The sequence below is a fragment of the Betta splendens genome, chromosome 16 (assembly GCF_900634795.4).
Source record: "Betta splendens chromosome 16, fBetSpl5.4, whole genome shotgun sequence".
NCBI classification, from domain to species: Eukaryota; Metazoa; Chordata; class Actinopteri; order Anabantiformes; family Osphronemidae; genus Betta; species Betta splendens.
This window is the reverse complement of record NC_040896.2, coordinates 17,460,670-17,480,556: the sequence shown is the minus strand read 5'-3', so window position 1 is coordinate 17,480,556 and position 19,887 is coordinate 17,460,670. Positions and strand designations below refer to the sequence as shown.

Genomic DNA, 19,887 nt, shown 5'->3' with positions numbered 1-19,887 from the left:
TGTGTGTGTGTGTGTGTGTGTGTGTGTGTGTGTTTTCTCTGACTTGTTTGACGCATGAATCCAGCATAAGCCTGTGCACATATGTGTGGATGTGGACACTCCCTGTAAATTCTGTGACAACTAAGCGTGGTGATGGGAACAGGAGGACAACAGAGCCGACTGGACATAAAATGGACGGGTGGAGACAAAACCAGAGTCACAAATGCATTAACATCTTCCTTTTTCTCACTTCTTCTCCATCTTGTCCCATTTGTTTAAACATGTTTGTTTCCTTTTAGGTGTTTCAGGGTATTTTTGTTTTGTCTTCACATATATAAGATGTATCATGCCTTTCTCAGATGTAATTTACACTATGCTCCACAAGCCACTTTACTGGAATCTGGTAGCAAGCAAACTGGAAAAACATAGTATGCATACTAAGCATTGTTAGAGCATTTCTAAGACCAATAAACATCAAATAGGTGTCTGCTAAAACACTGATCTAAGCTCATTCCCGTTTGTAGCTGATATCTTTGCAGCATGAAAAATCACAAAGCAGCTGTCCAAAGATCTAGACATGCCAGAATCTGCTCAGTCTTGCAGGAGCTGGGTTATTGGTCAGTCATGTGATTATCAGGTTCTGGGATCTTCCTCTCAGTGTCAGTCACAAACACATTGAGGCGAAAATTGAGCCGAATTTGCGCCGTATCTGCCAAACTAGGGAGAAAACAAGTGTCAGCTGTTTGCAGATGTGTGTCCTTGTGATTTAAGTCATGTCAATGAATAGCACAGTTAGAATGCCTCCTTTAAACCATACTCTCTTTAAAATATACCGGTTTAAATATGTAGTTTATATTTAGTTGGCCTTTTATTCATCTTGACACATCACATCCTACTATTGTAGAATTATAATGTGAAGGTGTGATGTCAGGTTATCTCTTAGCCTTGTGGCTCCCTGACACTGTGTGTGTGTGTGTGTGTGTGTGTGTGTGTGTGTGTGTGTGTGTGTGTGTGTGTGTGTGCGCGTGTGTGTGTGTGTGTGTGTGCGTGTGTGTGCGTGTGCGTGCGCGCATGCGTTTTAACCTTTTGTGTCAACCTGTGTCTTATTGTGAGACTGGACGTCCTCTGGACCAACAACAGCAGGAGGAGGACAATGAGAAGAAGGGGAGAGGGAGGGGGAGGAGAGGGGTGGGAGGAAGCCTAGTGAGTGAAACCCAATCGAATTAAATGTAATCTGGCCCGAATGTGCACAAGCATCAGCTGCACTCCAATCTTATTAACCCTGCATTACCAGCTCTGCATTGTGTGTATGTGCATGTGTGCACACGTCTTTTTAAGTTAGTCTGTGTGGCAGGATATGATAGAAAGAGAGATGTTATAGTTAAGTGGATAACTGAGAGAAGGGCAGGGGATGAGGGGGGGGAAAGAGGAGGAAAGCAGAATGAAGATGAATACGGGCGTTTGGAAGATGAATATGCCTCTGTGGCATTGCTAATGAAAAAACATTTCTCATCATACCAGTAATTACAATCATTTCTGGTGACACGTGGCAATCATATTATTGTGGTGCATTAGCTTGTGTGCTATACACTTTGAAAGAGATTCTGTGAACAACCATCAGTCCGCTTACTATCAAATGTTGAAAACTTTAATTCTACTGTTTGGATGAAAATTGCAAAAAGGGATAAAAATAAAACTGATTCAATTTTTGCTTTAATTAACTGCTGTATTAGTTTCCTGCAGGGTAAAGAATCCTCCTGTGCAGCAGTTTTAGAGGAAATTTTTTTTAAATTAAGACCAGTTTGTGTTGTTTTATATGTTGGTGGATGGGGGGTTGCAGATTGAAGTGCTATGTGTATGTGCTATGCCCTTAAACAGTGAAACACCAATTCTACCTGCGACGCTCCTCAGAGTCTGTGTTATTGTAGATTCATCTTGTATAAACCCAAGGCTTCAAAAGGCCGTGAAAAAAACCAACGAGGGCCAAACGCATCTCTTATTCGCTGCCGACGCCAGCCAGCAAGCAAACGTGGTACCAGCACCATTTATTATTTGCAAAATACTCCAAAAGTCCAAAAGGTTTCCAGTGAATATCATTTCTCTACTGGATGCAAAAGCTTTTTTCTAAAGACAGCACAAGTAATTTAGCAGACAAATGAGGAGCAGCCTCACCGACACACTAATGTAGACACCGGAGATCGTGACCACTTAGAAACCTGGATCTCTGCCATGTGTGTTCCTTCTGTGGTCTAAGTAATGTAAGCGTGAGCTTACTTTGTAAAGGGGTCCTGCTAGCTAGTGCATAGACTATGTAGTTATGTGACAGAACTAATTAGCCTGCTTTACATCTATTTCCGCTGCATCAGGCGTCAAAGCAGTAGGAAAACTGGGTGACGATTATGTAAAATGTGCATAAACCCCCAAAAAAGCTCAGAAGCAGGATTTCAGATTTTCTTCTCATCACTTCACTGGCGTAAGGTGCCGCTCAGCTGCGAGCGCCTCATTGTGGAGCCCAAACCCCGGCGTTGCCCCTGAGAGGACGCAAAACAAAGAGGAACGAGGGAAAATTCGTCCGTGAGCGGGGGAGGCGCGGCGTAGGCAGCTGGAGAGTGGGGGTGGTGCTCAGTGTGATGGAGCTGGGTCGAGAACAGCTCTATAAGGACGGAGATAACTGGAAAACACTATAAAACGCCTCTCCTCGCATTCTCTCCCTCTGTGGAATTAGCCTTTGAGTGGGCTGCTGGAGCGGGGGGGGTTGCGTGTGCGAGATTGATGGAGGGAGGGGGCGGGAAGCCCGGGCTGCAGCGAGGGAGGCCGGCGGCAGCGGAGTGGGCAACCTGAGCGCAGAGTCATCAAGGAGGAAGTACGGGGAGGAAATAAAAGTCCAGAAGAAAGGGAGGCTTAGAGGAAGAGAAGCGGGCGGCTGCATCCATGCACTCAGAGGAGCGCGTATGAAAGGAGGATGCTAATGTGCGGCTGGAGACCACAGGCTGACGAAAGCCTCCCTATTTTATGGGGGCGATATTAAATGTATTTTCTGATTGGCTGCTCAGTCCCCACATCCCTCATTATTATTGGCGGCCAGGCGCGTTTGCTGTTTGTCATTGGGCCGACAGCAGAGCCGGCCGGATTCACAATCCGACGGCATAATTCAGGCATCTATCAAAGTTGGTGGACAGCGGTAGCCAAGCTGCTCCTCCAGACACAGAGGCTTCTGAGTAGAATATCACAAATCAAACGCTGTAACCTTTCAGAGCGTCTGAGTCTGCACATGCCCACTGAAAACCAATGAGCCTGTTTTTTGTTTTTTTTTTCCTCCTCCTCCTGCTGCATCAGGCTGTCGTCCGCTCGTCTCAGGTCTTTTCTCTCACTTCCATTTTCCTTCAATTACGCGTCCTTCCTCCCACCGCAGATTCAGATGATGCTTCAGCGAGGTCGTTGTCTTTGTCGATCTGAGCATGAATACGCTGAGAATGACGACGACCCGCTGGTCCCTGCTGGTCCGTGTAACCTTTGCTGACATAAAAGGCCTCACGGGCATGTGTGAAGGTTTTTGACTTTAGACGTTAAGATTAATGTCACAAACACAAAAGCTAACAGGTTAGACCCAAGATCAACAACAGTTCTCAAGCATTTAGTGTATTACAACAACGTCAAAGTCAACACAAAGCAGGAGGAAAAAGCTAACAATTGGAAAAATACTAGAAAATAAAATCTGGAACTAAGGAATCCAGCTGTCAAAACACTAAGCAAAAACACTAACTAAGAAGGTTAAGGACCAGGGATGACGCACTAGCAACTAGAACCACGACAAGGTTGACTATAAAGAGACACAAATCAATGAGACACACCTGAACAGAAAAGAACCACAGACTATGAACACACAATAAACACACAGAGTCGCCAATGGGCCGGAGGAGGGACTGTACGAACCCTGCGCTGGGTGGGTGTAGAGCTAATATGGTATAACAGCAGGCGCCGTAGCAGTTCTGCACCTATAATAAGCAAATAGGAAAGGGCTGCAGGCGATGGAGCCCCTCAGAGGTCAGGGTGCAAGGTTGTGTCAGGAAGCCACGGACCTGGAAACAGGGGCTGCAGCAGAGGAAGAGGGGGCGTGGTCACCAGCCACATCCATGGATCTACTGTGCGTGGCGTCATTATTTATGGTCTTATTACGGAACACTGCGTGGCTGCTCCCGCGCGTGAAGCACAGAAGCACTCCATGCTCTTAGAATAACTAAATGCAGCTGTGAGGAAAGGCCACACACACACACACACACACACACACACACACACACACACACACACACACACACACACACACACACAGATCCTGGGTATCAGACCCGCTGCACGTCCAGCTAAAGGTTATGGTGCAGGCTGCAGCAGGGCAGCGTGGGTGTTCACATGATGAAGCTTTAATGAGGCGCCGTCTCACGGCGACACTAAATCTGCTCCGTTTGGGCTGGAAGGCTCTAAGAACCCTTGTTACAGCCTAATGGCTTTGTAAGAGGGGAGGATGTGTTTTGCACAGGTAAAATGAATATAGGAGTGTGAGGGTGCTGTCACCAGGCGTCCTTGGAGGAGGATATGATGGTAATTAGGCTGCTGTTTTCTCAATGGTGTTCCAGCAATGAGTTTATCGAACCTCTCGGCGCCGCGCGTGTGCGCGCGCGGGCGTGTGTTTCCGTAGCACAGATGAAAGTTACCGTCCATGACCGTGCGCCTCCGCGTGAGCGCGCCCGCGTGCGGCCGTCCTTGCACTGTGTTTTTGCTGACTCAGTTTTCCCTTTCTCTCAAAGTAAATAACCTTGGCGCGCGCAGCTGTCAGGCGGCCCCGCCGCGCCCTCGTCTCCGACATCCAAAGGCAGCGGGAAAAGTCTCCGCTCCCCTCGCATCCGGGCGCGCGCCCGCCGCCGCCGCGCGCCGCCACCGCCCTCAGAAGCGCCCGCGCTCCGCTGTGTGAACTTGTATCTTCAAAACGCCACCTTCTGATGCGGCGCGGCCGCTTTTTCGCGCGCTTTTATTGCTCCGCCAGCGTTTGGAATTAGCTCCGCCAACATGTCGCTACACGACGCTTTGAACGCGCCATCCGCGGCGCAGAGGCCGTTGTTCAACCGGAGGGCTCGGGTTCAGACTCGCACACTCGTGTTTGAGAAGGAGGATCGTTTGCTGGAATGTTTGTGCTGCGAGCGCGGCCGCAGCTAGTTGTTCTTCAGCCACTGGATAAACAACATCCTTAGGAGAAAATGACTGAAATACTAGTAGTTTCTCTATGGTTATGAGTAAACTAAGCTCAGCCAAACCAAACCACACATTAAAAAGGAAATAGAATTGGCAAGAAACTCATAAATACTATAATATATTATTATTTTCTCCTTTTTTGTTTACCTGTCACCATCTCTGTCAGTTTTTCTATATTTCTTTCTTTTTTCCTGTTATCTTGTTTAGTCATCTTTTCTCAGTCTCACTTGTTTTTCTTTCCCGACTCTTTGCCTCTCTCTCTCTCTCTCTCTCTCTCTCTTGCTCTCTCTCGCTCTCTCTCTCGCTCTCTCTCCGTCCCATGGAGGTTAATCCCTCCGGTTTCAAACAGAGATAACCATGGCAACAGGCCGCAGCATTCGGGGCTTTAGGTTCTGCCGGACAAAGGCATTGATCAGGATGAAATAGTTTCAGGTGGGATCAGAAAACGCTGCTGCGTGCGCACGTGCGGCGTGCGTTTGTGCTGGGCCGATGGAACCCGCTGTTTGCTCAGCCGCTCGCATCAACGCCGTGGGACCGGGATATCGCTGACATCCCTCTAAAAGCCTGCGTTTGTAATGATAACACAAGACACAATATTATGATGGCGCTGAGTAAAACTTTAAGAGTGTTTGTGTTAATGCAGCAGTTGCGAGTTGAGGCTCAAGCGCTGCAACAGAGAAAGTGATCAGCCCAGAGAAGAGTGGGTGTGAATTAGTTTAGTTGTGAATAAATGACGGCACATTTTTGCCGTATTGTGCTGTTTGTGTGGTGCGTGACCCAACACAGCCCCTATTACTTTATTGGCTAAATGAGTTAAGAAAACTAACATTTCAAAAAGGATCTAAATTTAAATTGGATTTTCTATTGCGTTGATCTCAGTTGCACTCAGGTCAGGCTTGGAGCACAACATTTCATTCATAGACTCACAAACAAACAAACACGCACGCACGTGCTTGACCTTGATGGTCGGATTGCGGCGTGACAGATGCAGCGAGAACAGCGGAGTTGATGAAAAAGGTCTTTTATTGAAGTGTAAACCGGCATTCGTCTCCTCCAGGATTTTATAGCCGAGGCCAGCAGAAGGTGTGGGTGGACATGGGCAGCTTAACTCTGTGTTATACAGCGCGTCCAGCAGCTTGTGCAACATTTATTAGTGCTGCAAGAGTTATTTGCCCTTGGATGATATGACAGTGTCATTTTTAGACATTTACTGCCGTGCAATTAAAGTGAAGAGAAGGTCAGAGCCCCTGCTTCAAAGCGCCCCGTTCACGCTCTTTGCTTACCCTCAAGAGGAATTTTTAAAGAGCCTTAAATGTTAATAAAAGTTCACACATTGTGGGTTTTTTTCTGTTATCACCTATATGATATGAAGAGAGAGAATTTTCTCAATTTCTTCTTCTATTTTTTTGCATTCACGGGTGATGACACAATGGGAAAAGCATTGAGTTGGGTCAGAACCGTATCCACCTCTTTCTTCCCCTGGAGACAATGTGTTTCAGGCGTCTGAGCCGGTGCTTTATGGTTTAATCACTGCGCTGCGAGAGCCCAAACCTTCTCCTCTAAACTTTTTCTGAACTTTTTTTTAATTTAGCACTTTCCTTTTAATTTGTTTTCTCTCTAGCTGTGGCTCCTAACTTCATTTTCCAATGATTCGTCCGAGGACAAATCGCATGCCATTAATAAGAGCCAGGGGAGCTGGAAACAAACAAACTCATGTTCAATACGTTTGTCTGAAAACCTTCTTTATTAATTTACAGTAGTCCTTCCTTATCCAAGGAGCTCCTCCCTAATGATAATCCAGCAAGTCTGGTGGGTTATTGCGCTCTTCTAATGAAATGCTCTGATTCAGACAGACCACGAAGCAGCGGAGCAGGAAGGAGATAGATGGGGGAAATGTTTGGGAACCAGAGCAGCATTGCAGGGTTTAAGTCTCAGGATAATGAGCAATAAATCAGATCAGTTGACACCATTTGTTTTTAGGAGGGATTTATAGGGACATACAACTGATGCCTTCACCTCACGCCTAGAATCAGATAATGTAGAAGGTTGACGCGTTCATGAATAATTAAATCTGAACCTTTCATTTTTTTTTCATTTCGCTCGCTTCACTTTTTTTTTTTCCACACACATTTAGCCCCTGGATCTCATTAAGGACACATCACCTGATGAACACTCAAAGTCTCACCAATCCGCCTGCACATGGAGGAGGCCACACACACATTTTAGTATAAAATATAACCTTAACCCTTGATGTGAAACCCGAGTAGATTGAGTAAAGCGGCGCTGTCTCCTGCCATGATTGCTAAATTATTTTGCACAGCCGTATTTCTTGCAGAAGCTGCTTCCCGACCTCAAACAAATGAAAAACTAAGGCAAATAATAGATTTTTTTGTGTACGTAATTGATGCTGTGGAGGCCTCGTGCATGGTCGCAAATGTGCACACTTGTTTGTTTTGGTGGTTGTTCCGTCGCTTATTGTAACCGACAAAATAATGTAACAAAAACAATCTAATGAAACATGCTTCTGAGCTACTTTGCCAAACAGGAAGAAAAGCCGGTCTGAAGGGCTTAGATGGGGTTTAGGAACGAAAAAGACTTCAGTGCACTTAAAGCAGGAATGTAATTTACTTCTCATGAGACGAAGCAAAGACGGTTGAGAGCAGCGAGAGCAGTCTTCCTCTGGGCTGTACCTGCAGAGTCACAGACTACTCCCCTCTTTGGCTGCAGACTCCATTAATCATTTAGAGCAAGGATTTCCCTGAAGCCTGCTCTCTGCTCGGGCAGACACTACGACATCAGGCTGACAAGGCCTTGGATGACACTGAGACACATTAATCAGACACAAAAGAGACTTCCTTGAAAATCCGTCTGTTTTCGTGGGCATCCGTGTCCACTCGTTATGTTTTACTATTTCCCAAATATGTTCTATATCAAACCCGTGGGTGGGGAGCTGTTATTTTGAGCGGCAGGAAGTCTACTGCTCGGCCTCTGTTTGTGATTGATTGTTCAAGATCCTTCCACCTCTCATTCTCCAATTGAGAATCACAGCAAAGCGATGGGCCGGGTCACAAAAACAACTGGAATGATTCACGGAGGAACGAAGTTCACAATAGTTTGTGTCAGTATAACCACAGTGTTCTGTCTGTCTTCTCTCTCCTCACTGGGAATTCCTGACTTGGAGACGGGATGGAAACGCGGCCCGGGCTTTTATTGACCTTTAACCAAAGGCCCGCGCTCGTCTGCCCGCTCGCATGCACGGCGCGGTGTTTACTCCGCGGCAGCAGGACGGTGCTGAGTCACGCTGCACACATGCATGCACTTATTTGAATGAGCCAAAATACTCGTCTTTGGAGACTACTTGACTGCACGTGATGTGACGGGACGGGGCGTGATTGCACTCAGGTGGTGTGTGTGTGTGTGTGTGTGTGTGTGTGTGTGTGTGTGTGTGTGTGTGTGTGTGTGTGTGTGTGTGTGTGTGTGTGTGTGTGTGTGTAGGTCTGTCTCCCACATCAGCCGTCTGCATTCCAGGTAATTAGACTGGCCAACAGCTGAGTCCCATTAGCCCTGATTACAACATTCAGTATTACAGAAGAGGAAGGGTGTGTACTGTACATGCAACACACACTGAACTTGCTTTTCAGGCACGGTGCCTGTTTTGTGTAGGCGTTTGTGTGTCTAATCCTCCTACATGGGTTTTTCTGTCGTACACTGGTGCCGCGGCCTACCGACAGTCTAACCTGCGGCTCCGCTCTGTGTCTATTACCATAGACATCTTTATATTTCACAGCGTAGCTCTTCAAACATGCATTTTACCTAACAGGCTCCTCGCAGCGCGAGTGCTCAGACAGTTTTGCAGGCAGTCGCCGCCGCCCCGGCCCCACAGCTCATCGCGGAGCCTCGCATAATAGGTTTAAATGCTGCATTTCGGTTAATTGCTGAAAAGAAACGCGGGGACCGACCGTAAAAACCGCAGGAAAGCGGCAGCGCTTCCACTCAGCTGTTGGGAATCGTGCCCATAATCGTAAGTTATGTTCGTGTGGTCAGTTTGAAGAACAAACAAGTGCGCGGCCAACGAGAAACGACGAGAGACAGTCGAGCCGGGACGTCGTTTAATTTATCATTTGTGGGATCAGCGTTGGTTCGAATCGCACCGCGAGTCGCATCAGCTCAGCCCAGGAGCCGCTTGTCGTGAACTCTCCTGGTCTCTGAGTGCTCGTCTCCACCCCCCCCCCCCCCTCGTCTTGCTTCGCGCCTCCCTCTCCTCCATCTCCGTCTGAACCTCCCTGATAGTTTCAGTGTCTCAGGACCGGGTGATTGATTCGGGCTGTGGACGGCTGGCAGAGGAGCAGCCTGCAGACGGGCGTGCAGCGGGGACTGCACTCTGCGCTGACTCCGTGATGAATTACTGGCCTTTTAATACACACGGCAGAGACAGCGAGTGGAAATGGGAGAAATATGGGATGAGACAGGAAGGACCCGTGGTAGGAGTGTGATGAGGACAGTAGAAAGCAAGGCAGGGTTTAAAAGAATAAACAGGGGAAACATGCAAATGAATGGCTGAGTTGAGTAATGACTGTGTGTGTGTGTGTGTGTGTGTGTGTGTGTGTGTGTGTGTGTGTGTGTGTGTGTGTGTGTGTGTGTGTGTGTGTGTGTGTGTGTGTGTGTGTGTGTGTGTGTGTGTGTGTGTGTGTGTGTGCATTCCCCATTATCTAGAAAGGCCTCTTATTGCTCTAAATGACTCATGCAGAGTGCGAAGACGCAGGCGGCGTTGGAAGCCAGACGGAGGAAACGCGTTCTGCCCGTCAAGAAATTGAATTAAACATTGAAACATAGTCGGTCTCTCGCTTAGTCAAGTGTGATACCATTCCTTTGAATAGCCAGACTGTCTTTGCCACTTCACAGCCACTAGAGAGCCACAGAGTGGAAAACAGCTTTTCTACTTCTGAATATTTTCATATGTATGCCATCGCTCGAGTCTCTAATCTCAGTGTCACTGATGCTGGAGCTTTAGCTCAACCTTTGCTAAGATAAGTGGCCGTTGTACTGTAGCCAATTAACCAAAACCTGGAGTAGCCTTACAGTTCTCTGCTTAAAACAGTCTCAGAAGTTGAACGGATGTGTCAGTGAAGATGAACTCTGTGGCCTTTTTGTAGAATCATATATTAAATTTGATTATCTGGGGACATTCATCACACGTACAGTACATATGGAGGAAACACCCAGCAGAAGCTTCAGCGTGGAACCTGGACCAACCCTGACATATTCTCTGGCCCAAACCGTCACATCCATTCATGTCCATTAGCAGTCGCCTCGGCCTCCTAATATCAACTGACCACAGACTAAAGGATGAAGTGGTGGGAATCCAATGTTGACTTCACTGAGCCTCTAGTCATCATGGAGATGGAGAAAAGTGTATATCTCCGTGGCTAATGAAACCCGGGGGATTTTAGGGTTTAGGGTTCATAAAGAATTTATGGCGAGTCATTAATTATTGATCAAGCCGTTGGAAAGCGTTTAGACACCCAGACAATCATTATGAAAGATTAGAAATGAGGCTTAAGAAACAGGAGGATGGAGAAAGGAGGACAGGAGGTGGCGGTGAGGGGAGAATGGAGCATGAAGGAGCAGGGAGATGAGAATGGCATGAGGAAGATAAACAGTGAAAAGGCAGGAGAGAGACGTGAAGGGTGGAGGAGAAAGACGAGGAGGAAAAAAAGTCCGCTCTTTAAATATTAATTAAGCATTCAGATAGCATTTTAGACAGCAAGAATACCATTATAGAAGATTAGGTTTTAATCTGGGGAAGAGGAGGGGCGAATAGCAAGTAGGCAGCGCGGGACAGGACGGGAGGAGGCGGGTGAGCGTGAGAATGGAGGACGCTGAGGGTAGACTGGAGGTGGGCGCGGGAGACGGGAAAATACCTGGATTAAAGGAGAAAATGAGCAGGATTAGGTGAAAGATAAAATGAACTGGCGAGAGGAGGGATGAAAGTCGGCGCGCGGCGAATAGAGCGTCTGCCGTCCTAAATCGAGCGCTCGGTTCCCATCCGTCCGCCTTCGGTGCTCGTTCCTGGAGTCCGTTGCTGCTGCTGTCGCTGTTGTATTTTAACGCCATTCAAGTAGCGACTGGGCCTGTGTCTTTAGCCACCGCATCTCCTCTCCCGCTACCTGGCAGCTCTTTAGCAGGCGTCAAGGCAACCAGGAAGTGGCTCCGCAAGAGGCACAGGCCTGCTGCTGCTGCTGCTGCTGCTGCTGCTGCTGCTGCTGCTGATGATGATGATGATGGCGGTGATGATGATGATGATGCAGCAGTGGGGTTTAATGGGCCTGAAAACACAAGCTGACTGGCTGGCAGGCGGGCGACGCAGGCAGGGAGAGGCGCAGCTGGCGCGGCAGATGTCAGAGGCAGAGCTGGGGGGACGGCGAGGCAGCGGGACGGACGGCACGGAGCAGCAGAGGTGAGCCGTCGGCGGCGTGCGCCGTGAGAGGTCGCCGGGGAGGAAGCCCGAGCGGACGGCGACTTTGAGCAAAGTCGAGCGGCGTTCGCTTCGTCTCCCAGGAGCGCCTGTGCGGGTGGATGTGCTGCGCAGCCGGCTGCGCGTGGAGCTGGCGTGAGTGAGGTGCGGTGCCGTCCCCGCCCTGCTTTGGGGCAGTATGAAGGCACAAAGGGCCCGAACAGGCAGCGGGCACTCGCAACGTGATCCTGAGGTCGCAGCCTCCATCTTGGGTAAATGTGCGACATGGAAAATGCTGAACCAAAACAGCTGAGCCTCTTTTAAATGCACCCACTGTAAGGTTTTGTGACATATTATCTTTGGATTAAATTATCCTGGACCACACTGACCACAGGGAGAGGAAATCTCGTGTTCTGCTTATTTTTATATTCATATGCTTTGCAAAGGATGCTGTCAGTGCTCGTCCCCAGACGACCAGAGAGTAACTCGAGAACCGAAAGCTGACATTCCTTGTTGCTCTTTATTGGTAATAGTGACAGAGTCCACAACCGCACTGAGGATGTAAAGCATACCAGACGTACAGTATAGCGTAGCGCCGGGTGAAATCTGAGCCTAATTTGTTTGAATGACAAACACTCAGAGACTTGTTAACGTGCGACGGAGTGATTGATGTGTTTGGGTTTCTCCTCTGCTGAATTCCTGCAACTTAAACGTGGGAATATTTTTATTAGCTTTCCTACAATTCAACGAATACATTAGCTGGGTATATACAGTATACTTTACCATACAGACGTTGTTGTCTGAGATTCCTTCCTAATTATTGTCCTGGAGCTTGTTATTTGGTATGAAATATGTCCTCAGTGTCTTTAACCTTAGTTCCTGCTTTTAAACTAATGAATGGTGTATTGTCGTATGTTTAAATGAGCTGTGTTTAATACAGTATCATAAGAATGAATGAATTGTATCCAACCAACTGATGGATTTGTTTCGCTATCACCATTTTGTAATTAAAACTCTAGCGATTTATTACCTCACGTCGCTGCGCGTCCTGACAGCATCCTGCTCCCTGAGCGTTATCCTTCACTGTCCGGCAGCCGCTAAGACGCTACGCTGTACTTAATCACAGGGCCGAATTTGTACAGTAGGAACAGGTCACGTCAGCCAGAGATCGATTAAGCGATAAGTGCAGGTGAAAGCACAGTTCATGCACAGAGTCAGGTCTGCAGACTGCACCCACGTAGGATAGGATCCTGCTCTGGACTCTGGCTCCTTCGAAGCTGTTTCCTTTCGCCACAACTGCAAATATTTTAAAGGTCGTAAAGGGCGAGAGGGAATACTTGCTGATACGTGGCACCAAGTCATACCACATATAGTCAGTGCTTGTAGGCAGCAAAAAACAGATTACCACATTTTACTGTATGGGGTAATCTGCACCGAGCTGAAAATGCAAGCTTGATTCCCATCGATGTGCATCTCATATTGAACCGCTGTAAAATGGGTTCAATGGGAACCGCTGGGTTGAGTTCTCAGCAGCCGCGCGGAACGTGGCATCGCACCAGAGCTCGGGAAAATCGCAGAAACAGGCACGACCCGAAGCATCCGCTGAGGAAATGTGCATCAAAGCTGTGTTTTGCGCGAATGCTGGCGCCGCACCTGCAGAAACAATAGTGCAGGTGGAGCGACATCATACAGTTGGCAGTCTGTAGGGACATAATATCAGTCTATCACTTGTACTGTATTGTTCAGGTTGAACTGGCAGAACGAGTGTAGCCCGCAGAATGTGCATTATGAGCGAGTGTCTGGTGTTAAAAGGCATCACACGCGTTTAAGGGCCTGATTATTTCAGTGACGGAGCGCTTGGAGGAAGATCAGTGGCAGATTCCACAGCTGTTCCATACGACGCGGGGCCTTTGATGCCGCCGCTGTCGTCTTTTAGCGCTCGCACGGAGGCGCTCTCGGAGACGAGCGGACCCGCGAATGCACGAGATTAGACTCGGAGCCAGTTGCTCGGTGCTGAAAGACACCGCCGCCACTCTGCGCGTCAGACACTGAATCATTAGCCCTGATTACAACATTCAGTATTACAGAAGAGGAAGGGTGTGTACTGTACATGCAACACACACTGAACTTGCTTTTCAGGCACGGTGCCTGTTTTGTGTAGGCGTTTGTGTGTCTAATCCTCCTACATGGGTTTTTCTGTCGTACACTGGTGCCGCGGCCTACCGACAGTCTAACCTGCGGCTCCGCTCTGTGTCTATTACCATAGACATCTTTATATTTCACAGCGTAGCTCTTCAAACATGCATTTTACCTAACAGGCTCCTCGCAGCGCGAGTGCTCAGACAGTTTTGCAGGCAGTCGCCGCCGCCCCGGCCCCACAGCTCATCGCGGAGCCTCGCATAATAGGTTTAAATGCTGCATTTCGGTTAATTGCTGAAAAGAAACGCGGGGACCGACCGTAAAAACCGCAGGAAAGCGGCAGCGCTTCCACTCAGCTGTTGGGAATCGTGCCCATAATCGTAAGTTATGTTCGTGTGGTCAGTTTGAAGAACAAACAAGTGCGCGGCCAACGAGAAACGACGAGAGACAGTCGAGCCGGGACGTCGTTTAATTTATCATTTGTGGGATCAGCGTTGGTTCGAATCGCACCGCGAGTCGCATCAGCTCAGCCCAGGAGCCGCTTGTCGTGAACTCTCCTGGTCTCTGAGTGCTCGTCTCCACCCCCCCCCCCCCTCGTCTTGCTTCGCGCCTCCCTCTCCTCCATCTCCGTCTGAACCTCCCTGATAGTTTCAGTGTCTCAGGACCGGGTGATTGATTCGGGCTGTGGACGGCTGGCAGAGGAGCAGCCTGCAGACGGGCGTGCAGCGGGGACTGCACTCTGCGCTGACTCCGTGATGAATTACTGGCCTTTTAATACACACGGCAGAGACAGCGAGTGGAAATGGGAGAAATATGGGATGAGACAGGAAGGACCCGTGGTAGGAGTGTGATGAGGACAGTAGAAAGCAAGGCAGGGTTTAAAAGAATAAACAGGGGAAACATGCAAATGAATGGCTGAGTTGAGTAATGACTGTGTGTGTGTGTGTGTGTGTGTGTGTGTGTGTGTGTGTGTGTGTGTGTGTGTGTGTGTGTGTGTGTGTGTGTGTGTGTGTGTGTGTGTGTGTGTGTGTGTGTGTGTGTGTGTGTGCATTCCCCATTATCTAGAAAGGCCTCTTATTGCTCTAAATGACTCATGCAGAGTGCGAAGACGCAGGCGGCGTTGGAAGCCAGACGGAGGAAACGCGTTCTGCCCGTCAAGAAATTGAATTAAACATTGAAACATAGTCGGTCTCTCGCTTAGTCAAGTGTGATACCATTCCTTTGAATAGCCAGACTGTCTTTGCCACTTCACAGCCACTAGAGAGCCACAGAGTGGAAAACAGCTTTTCTACTTCTGAATATTTTCATATGTATGCCATCGCTCGAGTCTCTAATCTCAGTGTCACTGATGCTGGAGCTTTAGCTCAACCTTTGCTAAGATAAGTGGCCGTTGTACTGTAGCCAATTAACCAAAACCTGGAGTAGCCTTACAGTTCTCTGCTTAAAACAGTCTCAGAAGTTGAACGGATGTGTCAGTGAAGATGAACTCTGTGGCCTTTTTGTAGAATCATATATTAAATTTGATTATCTGGGGACATTCATCACACGTACAGTACATATGGAGGAAACACCCAGCAGAAGCTTCAGCGTGGAACCTGGACCAACCCTGACATATTCTCTGGCCCAAACCGTCACATCCATTCATGTCCATTAGCAGTCGCCTCGGCCTCCTAATATCAACTGACCACAGACTAAAGGATGAAGTGGTGGGAATCCAATGTTGACTTCACTGAGCCTCTAGTCATCATGGAGATGGAGAAAAGTGTATATCTCCGTGGCTAATGAAACCCGGGGGATTTTAGGGTTTAGGGTTCATAAAGAATTTATGGCGAGTCATTAATTATTGATCAAGCCGTTGGAAAGCGTTTAGACACCCAGACAATCATTATGAAAGATTAGAAATGAGGCTTAAGAAACAGGAGGATGGAGAAAGGAGGACAGGAGGTGGCGGTGAGGGGAGAATGGAGCATGAAGGAGCAGGGAGATGAGAATGGCATGAGGAAGATAAACAGTGAAAAGGCAGGAGAGAGACGTGAAGGGTGGAGGAGAAAGACGAGGAGGAAAAAAAGTCCGCTCTTTAAATATTAATTAAGCATTCAGATAGCATTTTAGACAGCAAGAATACCATTATAGAAGATTAGGTTTTAATCTGGGGAAGAGGAGGGGCGAATAGCAAGTAGGCAGCGCGGGACAGGACGGGAGGAGGCGGGTGAGCGTGAGAATGGAGGACGCTGAGGGTAGACTGGAGGTGGGCGCGGGAGACGGGAAAATACCTGGATTAAAGGAGAAAATGAGCAGGATTAGGTGAAAGATAAAATGAACTGGCGAGAGGAGGGATGAAAGTCGGCGCGCGGCGAATAGAGCGTCTGCCGTCCTAAATCGAGCGCTCGGTTCCCATCCGTCCGCCTTCGGTGCTCGTTCCTGGAGTCCGTTGCTGCTGCTGTCGCTGTTGTATTTTAACGCCATTCAAGTAGCGACTGGGCCTGTGTCTTTAGCCACCGCATCTCCTCTCCCGCTACCTGGCAGCTCTTTAGCAGGCGTCAAGGCAACCAGGAAGTGGCTCCGCAAGAGGCACAGGCCTGCTGCTGCTGCTGCTGCTGCTGCTGCTGCTGCTGCTGCTGATGATGATGATGATGGCGGTGATGATGATGATGATGCAGCAGTGGGGTTTAATGGGCCTGAAAACACAAGCTGACTGGCTGGCAGGCGGGCGACGCAGGCAGGGAGAGGCGCAGCTGGCGCGGCAGATGTCAGAGGCAGAGCTGGGGGGACGGCGAGGCAGCGGGACGGACGGCACGGAGCAGCAGAGGTGAGCCGTCGGCGGCGTGCGCCGTGAGAGGTCGCCGGGGAGGAAGCCCGAGCGGACGGCGACTTTGAGCAAAGTCGAGCGGCGTTCGCTTCGTCTCCCAGGAGCGCCTGTGCGGGTGGATGTGCTGCGCAGCCGGCTGCGCGTGGAGCTGGCGTGAGTGAGGTGCGGTGCCGTCCCCGCCCTGCTTTGGGGCAGTATGAAGGCACAAAGGGCCCGAACAGGCAGCGGGCACTCGCAACGTGATCCTGAGGTCGCAGCCTCCATCTTGGGTAAATGTGCGACATGGAAAATGCTGAACCAAAACAGCTGAGCCTCTTTTAAATGCACCCACTGTAAGGTTTTGTGACATATTATCTTTGGATTAAATTATCCTGGACCACACTGACCACAGGGAGAGGAAATCTCGTGTTCTGCTTATTTTTATATTCATATGCTTTGCAAAGGATGCTGTCAGTGCTCGTCCCCAGACGACCAGAGAGTAACTCGAGAACCGAAAGCTGACATTCCTTGTTGCTCTTTATTGGTAATAGTGACAGAGTCCACAACCGCACTGAGGATGTAAAGCATACCAGACGTACAGTATAGCGTAGCGCCGGGTGAAATCTGAGCCTAATTTGTTTGAATGACAAACACTCAGAGACTTGTTAACGTGCGACGGAGTGATTGATGTGTTTGGGTTTCTCCTCTGCTGAATTCCTGCAACTTAAACGTGGGAATATTTTTATTAGCTTTCCTACAATTCAACGAATACATTAGCTGGGTATATACAGTATACTTTACCATACAGACGTTGTTGTCTGAGATTCCTTCCTAATTATTGTCCTGGAGCTTGTTATTTGGTATGAAATATGTCCTCAGTGTCTTTAACCTTAGTTCCTGCTTTTAAACTAATGAATGGTGTATTGTCGTATGTTTAAATGAGCTGTGTTTAATACAGTATCATAAGAATGAATGAATTGTATCCAACCAACTGATGGATTTGTTTCGCTATCACCATTTTGTAATTAAAACTCTAGCGATTTATTACCTCACGTCGCTGCGCGTCCTGACAGCATCCTGCTCCCTGAGCGTTATCCTTCACTGTCCGGCAGCCGCTAAGACGCTACGCTGTACTTAATCACAGGGCCGAATTTGTACAGTAGGAACAGGTCACGTCAGCCAGAGATCGATTAAGCGATAAGTGCAGGTGAAAGCACAGTTCATGCACAGAGTCAGGTCTGCAGACTGCACCCACGTAGGATAGGATCCTGCTCTGGACTCTGGCTCCTTCGAAGCTGTTTCCTTTCGCCACAACTGCAAATATTTTAAAGGTCGTAAAGGGCGAGAGGGAATACTTGCTGATACGTGGCACCAAGTCATACCACATATAGTCAGTGCTTGTAGGCAGCAAAAAACAGATTACCACATTTTACTGTATGGGGTAATCTGCACCGAGCTGAAAATGCAAGCTTGATTCCCATCGATGTGCATCTCATATTGAACCGCTGTAAAATGAGACTTCTGAGAACAAAGACTTGTGTTAGACATTTTAGAAATTTGGACATTCACTCAAAGTTGAGAGTTAATAGCTTGGTTGCTGATTTAATGGTCACCTGGTACAGTAGTCTGCAATTATAAAGACTACCCATCTGCATGCACATAATAGCACATAATATTACTATACTCTAGCACATAGTTAATTCAAGGAACCTGCTCTGTAAACCAGTAGATAAATCCAACCAAAGCGGTGCCTCGTGTCTCAAACGGGCAAGTCGCTTATGCAGAGTTCTGATAAGTGGGAAACAAACACAGCAGTGGGACCCGGGCGCCGGCTCGAGAACCGCTGGGTTGAGTTCTCAGCAGCCGCGCGGAACGTGGCATCGCACCAGAGCTCGGGAAAATCGCAGAAACAGGCACGACCCGAAGCATCCGCTGAGGAAATGTGCATCAAAGCTGTGTTTTGCGCGAATGCTGGCGCCGCACCTGCAGAAACAATAGTGCAGGTGGAGCGACATCATACAGTTGGCAGTCTGTAGGGACATAATATCAGTCTATCACTTGTACTGTATTGTTCAGGTTGAACTGGCAGAACGAGTGTAGCCCGCAGAATGTGCATTATGAGCGAGTGTCTGGTGTTAAAAGGCATCACACGCGTTTAAGGGCCTGATTATTTCAGTGACGGAGCGCTTGGAGGAAGATCAGTGGCAGATTCCACAGCTGTTCCATACGACGCGGGGCCTTTGATGCCGCCGCTGTCGTCTTTTAGCGCTCGCACGGAGGCGCTCTCGGAGACGAGCGGACCCGCGAATGCACGAGATTAGACTCGGAGCCAGTTGCTCGGTGCTGAAAGACACCGCCGCCACTCTGCGCGTCAGACACTCTGCCAAAGGAAAATCCCTCCTGACGACAAGAGGTAGAACATTGCAGCCGTCTACGCTGCAGCTGTTCTGCTTATAGTGAGTCACTGATTACATAGATGGATTTGGTCACAGACTGGAGCGGGCAGACTTGGAACTCCCACTCTTAAAATGAAACGGCTCTGGTTGCAAGCAGAGGAAAATCCTCCATGGATAATGGAAATATTTAGGTTTCGAATGCACCACGTGGGTCAATACAAAAACATCCATATATGTGATGACCAACACACTAAATACTGTACACACAGCATAAACAGGCTTTATTATTTAGGCAGCATCAGAATGTGAGACTCAGAAGAGACTCAGCTTCTCTTCTTCCCAGCAACCTCCATCCTCCATCGTATACATGTATAAATAAAACATGCACGTATTATACTCACCTACTGTATTTGGTCCTGGTTAGTGGTAAGTGTCTGTTAATTGGAGTGTCCTTCATCAAACCCTCTCCTGCATCCAACCCAAGTGCTGTACACACACACACACACACTAGGAGGAGGTCTCCTTAACATCTCTGGGTCCTGAGGGGCTTTTCTTGCTGCTTTAGGAGTCTGACGCTCTCACTGCCTTTCCAGTGAAATGTTAATTCCTCATTTGAGCGCTTGCCTCTCGGGTTTAGTTCGCGGATGCTTTGCAGTTTGATGTTCTTCATTAAGAGGAAAATAAACAGTTTGAATAGCACCGTGTTAACCTTTGATGCAGATACGTACAGCTCGTAGTTGTGTGAAGTCTGCTCCCATCGTCTTCAGCTTTTCTTGTTTTACGTTTTCGCTGTGTCCTTTTTGTCGACAGGATAATTCAACATGTGAAACTAGCTGCATTTTCAATCATAAGGACTGTGAGGTTTAATTAAACAGTCATCATCACAA

At 48.3% G+C, this 19,887-nt stretch overlaps 1 protein-coding gene across 6 annotated transcripts in view; it reads left to right on the top strand.

The window, feature by feature from the left end:
• The window catches only part of LOC114842697 (RNA-binding motif, single-stranded-interacting protein 3-like), a 122,650-nt gene that overhangs the window by 77,125 nt on the left and 25,638 nt on the right, over window positions 1–19,887 (top strand). The gene's annotated exons all lie outside the window — the stretch shown is intronic.